The following is a 9,169-nucleotide window of genomic DNA, read 5'->3' as shown; positions in this document are numbered from 1 at the left end:
AGCCATGTTCTTGATTCTGAATCACTGGCATCCTTTAAGACCCAACTTGACAAAGTGTGTAGATCAATCAACTATTAGGAATCAGACAAGCCAAATAGCCTCATATCATTCATTCATGTTCTGTTCTTGTGTTTTGAGAAGACAAAGGTGACTTTATTTTATTATTATATAGCCTGTACTACCTACTTGTCTTGGTTTGAAAGACAGGACACAAGCTTCCTCCCTCTTTGCAGCTCATTCTCTGTGAGACATAGGCTTCTGCTGCTACTTGCAGGAACAGGCTGTTATAAGTAAAGCATACAAGCTCTCTTACCCCAGTTTAGAACTCCCACACTGAAGGAGAGCTGAAGGTCAGTGAGCATCCTGATCCCATCGTCAAGCCAATTACCTCTTTACAGCCAGGAGCTCTATGAGGATGTTGACCAACAACTGGCCATTTAACAAAAGTCAGCCTTATTGATATCCTTACCCAGGTTTCCTTGGACTCAATAGAACTGGGACTAAAGGACAGCCAATACCAGACAAAGAGAAGAATGCTACAGCTGGAATCTGACAGCGACCTGTGTAACATTCAGGCAGGTAATGCACAGTTCATTCAAAAGCACAGACTGAATTCAGGGTGCAGGGGGTATGTAGCCCAATTTTCAAGGAATTGCAGCTTGCAAAATAATGTCATAAATATTAACTGCTTTCACTTAAATTCTCTAAATAGGTCTCAAATTTGCAATTTGGAAAGAAATACATGCTATAGGAGTACTATAACATGTGTTTCTTTCAGAACTGGACATTTGAGAGTTATATAACAATTTTAGTTATAGAATTATTTTGTTGGCTACCATTATTTTCAGTTACGTACAACAGACACAATTCAACATAAAAACACTGCAGAAAGAGGTCCACAAGTTTACAACATTTGAACTAATTTTAAAGTCTAATCATTTGATCTAATCTGTATGCTGTGGTTGTAAGATGTATTAAAACAAGAAATGCATAATTAGATGATGTTCATAACCTTGCTATACAAAAGGCCTGATTTAATTTCTGTCAGCAGTGGCTGCCCTGTGAACAGACCCATGCTATTAAACTGGGGTTTCTAAATATTCTGGCGAGGAACTGGAAGCACCTGAAGCCACTCCACAGCAGCTAATGAGATTTCTGTCTGTAGGAGCACCATTCTTTAAACTGTCTCAGAAGCTCTCCCTTATCTCTGCTGAAAAGTTCTGATTTGACTTGTTATTACAAGCTTTTCCAACCATGGGTCATTCAGCTTAAGGTAGTTCCCGATCCTTAGGCTTTTATCAGGTCGACCTGTCAAACATCTTCCTACTCATGAACTTTCCAAAAGCTGGTCCAAGGAAAAATGCAGTTTAAAGAAACAACATGAACAAGCCTGTCAGTTACACCCACACCATGAAGTCAAAATTAGAGATATCAGCATGATGACCGAGATATATATCAACAGTATTACAGAACAGTATGGAACAAGAATTAGAAATGAAATGTTTAATCACAACCGGATAAGCAATTTTCCAGAATAATGCAAAAATCTAAGTGTGACATACAGACACCCTCTATATCCCCAGAATCCGATACTCTCAATAACTTAATCTCACAAAGTAACTATCAAGTTTCATGACAGTTAGATAAGCTGTTCTCCAGATGAAAGAATGTAAGCGTGTGTGAACAGGATGTGAAGTGTGTATTGAATTCAATGTCCAAACATCGTTAATGTTCCCAAAAACGTCCATGTTTATTTAAACAAAGCAAAAGAAACTACCACTTTACCAGGAATGGTATCATAAGGAACATGGCAGGCTTGCAAACTCAAAGATAATGAAACACAGTTAATAATCCCATGTCTCTGGTGCACACAATTGTGCTCTTCAAAAACTCTGAGATAGTGGTTTGTGTCAGTGCTGTGCAGTGAAGGTAGTGCTCAGGTATTTGTGTTGGCTCCGTAGCAACAGCTCCTGCTTCCTTATTTCCTAATACCTAACCCTAATCCCTGCAATACAGACAAAACAACACCACGCATAACAAAAACAAAGAAACAAAGCTCCGGCCGTCTGTTACATTCTCAGCATAAGGGACCGTACTTATATAGCTGTGTCTCCTTTGTACTACCTAACTCCTCCCTCCAGTCAACTCGGCACCATTGTTTCTCCAATCGCTGCCCACCCCACAGCTGAACTCAAGGGATTAATTTTGCGTACGTGCAGCTATGTGCTTCCTTCAAGATGGCTAACTTCCTGTTTATGCCTACCGTTGAGTCATCCCATCTACGGGGAAGCATACCAGCAACCTTACACAGTGCCTTTTCTGGCTGGAAGGGAGATTGCAGCTTGGATTTTTTCTCTCTCTGTCACAGTGTGATATAGAGATAAACGCAACAGATACCCCAATTTATCTCCACAATCAGATATTCTGAATATTTAAACTATATAATGTTAATACCAAGTTTCATAACAATTGGATAAGTGGTTCTCAAGGTGTATGCAAACATGTGTGAAGTGTGACATACCAACGAAGGGAATTTGATCCCAGGCAAGGGATAAGGGAATGGCTTCCTTTCTTTTAGGAACAACGAGCCTCTCTGGATAGCCATTGTGTGGCAGCTCTTTCTCCTCCATCACTGATGAATAGGCATAATGGCAGACATGCATTATCTCACATGCATACCCTAGAGCCCTTTGTTAGACAAACAGCCTGCAGCTGCTTTTACTAAAACAATCAATAGTGAATGAAAGCTGCTGCACTTTGTTACTCCAACCTTGTAGGTGGAATTCTCCTTCTTGCAAAGATGTTAAACAGATATGGATGTATGCAAGCTGTTCTCTGATTCTCATGTAAAAGTTCCTTGCTATGTCAACTAAACTTGTCACTCATTAACTCCTGGCAGTATTTGGTTAACTAATTAACAGTGTAATTCAGGGAAACAATTCTCTTTCCAAGATATCATGTTTAAACCATTTTTGTTAAATGGGTATTAATGAATTTAGCCATTGTTTTCTAAAATCAAATCTTGTTTCTGTGAAAGCAGTTTAAGTAAAGGACCTATCACAAATTAACAGTCTATATTGATGCTAGGAGGAAGAATTACTGTACAAGTTCAACTTCCTCACTGAAACTTTTCTTGTGAAATTGCCTTTTATTCTGAAATAAACACGTGTTATAGCACCCATGATAGCTTGTACTATTTTACGTTAAAGGAAGCTCTCAGTTTCTACTATGCCTTATTCTTGGGTTATATATTTACACTTGCACTTGCTAGGTGATGTTACCTCAGGAGTGTCTTCTGGGTCAAAGCATGTTACTTACTGAAAGTGTCAGTCAATATGGGGAAAGAAGCCAGTGCAGGGAAGGGGACAATCTCACTCTCCAGGTGAAATGTCCCAGGAAGTAAGCTACAGTCTAAAAGCTTAGCTTGTAACCAGAAATGTATTGTACCTATATATTTTATCATATGTTGCATTTTAAAATGTAAATACATGTTTGCTAATAGATATATTTCTTTCAGAACTGCACATTTGAGACTTTATTATGACTGGAAGTGCACAGTGGAGATCTTTAAGGAGTTAATTTGTTAGCTACAAATACTTAAAAGATCGTTATGTGTTTGTTTTAATTTTATCAGGGCCTCAGCGTTGCACACACAGCTTCCAGTTCAACATGCCATCAAAGCTGGGATTGGTAAGTTCACAAAGAGTAATGCAACGTGTATAACAGGGGCATCATTTTCAATGAAGTGCTTTAAGTCTCGCAAAGATACCAATATTTTGAGATTAACCACTTTCTGTAGATTGAACAAAGTAACTAAAATAATTGTATCCACTTCTGTGTGTACCGTAGGGACTGCCAAATTCATAAAAAGTTACTAACTATTAACAAATCATTAAGATTAAGATTTCAGGCAGGAAATCTATAGTATCATTAATACAAGTGCCTAGTACATTTGACTGGCCAATCTACAAGCCACCTACCGGCACGTTCGGATGAACCTATAAGGTATATAAACCTAGTTTGCAAACTCAATCCTGCCGTGCTTTTGAATCACCACCTCCTCCCCAACCACCAGCCTCGTCCGCTGGGTGGAGTATATGATGCTCCTCTGCCTAATATTTTTTGTTCACCAGGATGATCACGTCACATAGATTTATTATTTTATTGTTTGTTTTTTTTATCAGGCGGGACCGGGATGCTCCGAACGATGAGGCTACAAAGAGTGCAAGAGAAAATACACTCTCAACCTGATTAGAGGCAGCCATGAACACTTAGAAACATTTTTAAGTCATTAAATCTTAAAAGAAAAAGAAACAGCAAAGCTGATATTAACATATTTAATATGTTTCTATATAATCCTGTTTAAACATTTTGAATGCTTTCAATGACATTCTGAGTGTGAGATCTAAGTTGCTGCTAATGGGTTTCAATGGGGACATGACTTATAAAACAAATTACAGTGATGGGTAAATTATCTGTCATTAGTACCTTAAAGATAAATGCTTTTAGATAACTACCAAAATTATCAAGCAGTGTTTGGATGTCTGCTCTGAAAAGATGTTTGCTTTCAAATTCCATTTGTATGAATTGCTTACATCAAAGTCCAATCAAATGTTTTCAGCATTCACTCAATCTGATTAATTAAACAAACATAAATCAGCTACTAATAAGCTCATTGAGATACCTAGGGGAATTCCTCAAACCCCACAGGTTAACCTATCAATTACACAAACAAAACAAAAGTAAAGAAATCCCCACATTCCTGGTTAAACTTGTATCAGTGCCGAGTGCCAAGGAAATAACATGACAAGCCACCCTTCTGTGTGAATGCTCCTGCTTGAACTATTTGTATTGGAGAAAAGGTTGTGAATATTGTATTGTGTTTGGAAAACTGACAAAAGTTAACTGTTTAATAAGAAAAATATAAATGTGTCAAAGTGGAACATTTTAGACAGGCTTCATATACTGTATGTAAATGTTTTGCCATTCTGCTTTGTATATAAAATAAGCAAGAAGGATTTAGAGAAACTCCTATCATTTCTATGGGAATGTTGTGTAAAGATTTGGACTAGAAAAGAGGGGAAAAAAAGTTATGTGATGGAAAAGCAGCAAATGGAAAGCCAAACAAACTGATTTAGTAACTGTTAAAACACACAGCTAATGGAGACACCAGTATGGTTATAGCATAAATAGAAATATTTTATTAGTCAAGCCACATATAATTAAAAAAAAAAAAAAACATCTTTCGTTCCTTCACTCTTCAGCACTCCAGGCAGGAGCTGCTAACATTTAAATAAACACTTTGGTTTCCAAGCTACCGGTGCTTATTATTAACTATAGTAACACTGGTGTTGATTGGACAGAATGGTGCACAGTCCACCAAGTAAGGGGATGTTTCACCAACTAATCTTTTCATAAGAACAAAAGAACAGATTTTACAAACAAGAGGAGGCTATTCATCCCATCTAGGTTCACCCAATTTCTGGTGGATCTTCAATCTCAAAACTTTGTTGAAAAGTGATTCTGCATCCCCTTCTAAGATTTTAAAGACTGCACTCAAGACCCCTCTAATTCTTCTTTGTTTCAAGCAAAATAGATTTAGTGCTTTCAGCCTATCCTCACAGCTCATTGCTTTAGGCCCTGGGATTAGTCTGGTTGTTCTTTGTTGGACTCTCTCCAGATCCACAATATCCCTCTGGTGCTGTGGTGACCAGGATTGGACACAGTCATGGTTTAACAATATCTGGTTGTGATGTACAGCCAAGTTCTGGAACTCAACAGCCTGACAATGGAATGTTGTATAAGGTTAGACTGTGGTGTAAATCATGGTCAAATTAGGATTGGTCATATTAGTAGTTCATGGCTGAACCATAAAAACAACATGGCTTAAAATGTATAAAAATATGGGGTTTACATAGACAACGGTATCTTTAAATGGTTGCCCACATGACAAATACCTTTTTTAACATATTTTATTTACACAGCAAGTATTATTTTGAAGGCAATTTTTTACAAATATCTTATGCTGTATTGTCCAGTTTTACTAGCCTTAATAATAAAAACCAAAGCAAAAATACTGTAGCATCTGCATTTTGAAGCTTTTGTTAATTCGAACACTGCCGTAAAGTTTAATCACAGCTGTGCCAGTCGCACCACAATCCCAAATTTCTTTGCAAGTTTCCACAGAACAATAAACTGTTGTTTCTTTCTGATGGGCCATTGCTCACTGAATCAGGTTAGTTATTGCATCAGATAAATGATACCTTACCCTCTTACCCGTCCTTGCCAAACTCATTGCTCAACAGCAGCGACTGATGCAGATGCAACAGTAATAAAGCCAACCCTCACTTTCTCTACTACAGTCCATACATTTCAGATTTCATGCAAGGATCATTTGAGTGAAATATGCCCAGCAAGTATCACAAACACGAAATGATTCAATACCTCCATAAGTATACACAGCACACACAGTTATCTTACGACTTAGTATAATTAAGAAATTAATGTAATAATGATGATGTAACACTAGCATGTGGATCTCCTTGGGATATTTAATAAAGTTTACATGCAGCTTTAAAAACCTGAAAAATGTATGTATATAAAATCAACAGCTGATATCACAAATGCAATCCAAAGGGTCTAACAGGGTTAAGCGTCAACAGCAAAAGTTTGGAGTAACAGTGAATTCCCTCTTTACTCTTCTAGTCATGATGGTGGCTGTCACACAATCCACTACCTGTCTGATGTCATGTGTTTTCAAAAGGGAACTATAAAAGAGCCTGGCCTGCAATGTAGAGTTTAAAATGGTGTGCAGAAAAAAAAAACAAGGTGTACCTGTTTGCAACTTTCAGAAGGAAATGGGATTTTGGAAGTTTCTTTTTATTGGGTTCCATTTAGCCATTAGCACCATGTAATCAGTCTGACATCTAATTGCCTCTGAGCACAGTAGTAGAAGAACATTTTTTTTTCTGCTTTGTCAATACACTCTGAAAACAGAAGCAAATAATACACTCTTTAAAGCATTCGACTGAGGTTTCAATGCATAACCGTCCAGGATGTTATTACCCTTATCCATAATATATTTTATTCAGCGTTGATAAAACAGAGATTTTAAGGTTGGTTTGATTTTTTTTTTTTTTCAAAGAAGGTAAGTGCATGCAATCACATTGATAAAGGCTTTCCTGGTACGTCACTTTTTTTGTGTCAAAGAGATTTGGCATAATAGTACATTTGTAATTATATCTGGGCCCTCGGTCATTTGGCTGACAGCACTGGAAAACACTTATGAGCTCTGAACAAAGAAAGTACATATTTTCTGAAGCTGCACAGGGAAACTGTAATACTTTATGTGATGCTTCTGATAACCCGTAGCCTCCAAAGCCCTTATAATAACAAAGACGTGGCTCTTGGCTTTTCCAAAGATACCTCCACTGACTAGTTCCTCCTGTGAGGAGGTATTTCCAGTGCATTCATTAGGAAAGCTGGTGAATGTGTGGGAATGCTTTAGGAGTTAGAAACTAGCCTAGGAGCACATCACTACTAAATTAGTAAGAAGCAGCTAGGCAGGGTAGATTGTCAAGATGCCTTGGTGCGGGTTAATGTTCCTGTTGATTGGATCTGCAGAACATTTCGTTTCACTCATTTTTGCACACTAGTCCTTGTGTTAATATCAGCTTTTCCTGTTTTTATTAAGATATTGCAAATTATTTTTCTAAATGTACGGGGGCTCCCACTAGTCAAGTTGACAGTGTGTTTTCTCTTGCACTCTTAGGACAACAGTGGATATGGGTTCACTTCACAAACCTCAACACAATCCACAAGGTTAATTGTATTCAAGAAAATACAATGGCCAGTAACAAATAACAAATCCAAAACACCAAAACAGGGATTTTCTTAATATTGGCACCAGAACTAGGGTCTCTTAGAAATAGAATTAGAATTACATCGAAATTGTAATTACAATTACTATGCTATTTTGATTAATTACAATTACAGTTACAGTTATGTTGCAGTAATTATAATTATAATTACACTAAAATAAACAACTACACATAGTGACATGTTTACTCTATATACTCTTGTAACAGGGGATGATGTTACCTGTGTGGGTCGTCACTGGTAAAAAGAGCCAAGACACAGAGCATTGGTGTTTCACACACGGCACAGGCGTGCAGATTTAATAAACACAAGTGCCGACACTAGGGTACCAACAACAATAAATACAAAAACAAAACACAGATAAAAAATACAAAGATGTGGCGCAGCTGCTTTTTGAACTGGCTGTAGATTCCCTGTGGTATGTCCCCTAACCAATCAGGGACTCCCGAACAGCCAAGCCTCCCTGCTTAATTGGTTGCCTGGCAACGCATCTCCCGTTGTGCATCCCAGACCGGTCGTCCAGTCCACACCGGCTGGGTCCCCTGTCACTGATTCTCTGTCAGTGACAGGGGACGCATAACCATACCCTCCCCCTCAGAATGGTACTACCGGTACATTCGATAACTCTAGATGGTTCCTCTTCTGTTTGGAGGTGGATCAGCGGGTGGATCACTGTCCTCTCCTGCACGACCGGAGTGCAGGCTGGTGACTGGGTGGATGGAGCTTCCGGTGAAGCCTTGGTGAGAATGCAATGATGTCTAGTCCACCAGGGGGATCATAATAGGTGTCTGGGCAAAAAAGCATGCCTGGTGATGCTTCGACTTGGGATTCAGGCCCAGCGATGAGAGGTCCAGTGTCTGGGAGCACGGGTCGAGAGCTCTGAATTACAGGTGACGAACAGGTGCCCAGGGGTGGTGGTTGGGGCAGTCTCCTCCATACTGCCGAGGAGGTCTTCCAGTCCACTGTTATACTTTTTTTTTTTTAAATACTGCAGTACCTTGCTGGGTTGTTATTTCATTACTGCCACCATATATAGCAGGGTAGCATTGCGCTCAAGGCTGGAGCAGCAGGAAAGCAAACCCAGAGTCAGGAAGCTGCAGTTTTAAGCGCAATGCAGACTTTTATTTACAAAACAGAATAAACAAAACAGAAACAAGGCACGAGGACCAAAATAAAGGTTCAAACAAAACAATACTTGCACCAGAAACACAAACTCTGTAATCACACTGATGACTTTCTCCTTTCTCCTTTTCCCCCCTCCAGATTTTTGTGGGTGGGTGTGGCCAAATGC

At 38.7% G+C, this 9,169-nt stretch overlaps 1 long non-coding RNA gene across 1 annotated transcript; it reads left to right on the top strand.

Moving 5' to 3' along the window:
- The first annotated feature begins 495 nt into the window (after window positions 1–495).
- Window positions 496–4,270, top strand: LOC121300938. The gene is made up of 3 exons (XR_005947577.1): window positions 496–579; window positions 3,635–3,690; window positions 4,185–4,270. It is a non-coding gene; the product is annotated as an uncharacterized LOC121300938 (long non-coding RNA).
- The last annotated feature ends 4,899 nt before the right edge of the window (window positions 4,271–9,169 follow it).

Source organism: Polyodon spathula, chromosome 26 (assembly GCF_017654505.1).
Source record: "Polyodon spathula isolate WHYD16114869_AA chromosome 26, ASM1765450v1, whole genome shotgun sequence".
In the NCBI taxonomy this organism is placed as follows: Eukaryota; Metazoa; Chordata; class Actinopteri; order Acipenseriformes; family Polyodontidae; genus Polyodon; species Polyodon spathula.
Note: the sequence above shows the minus strand (reverse complement) of the source record. Positions and strands in the feature narration are given on the sequence as shown.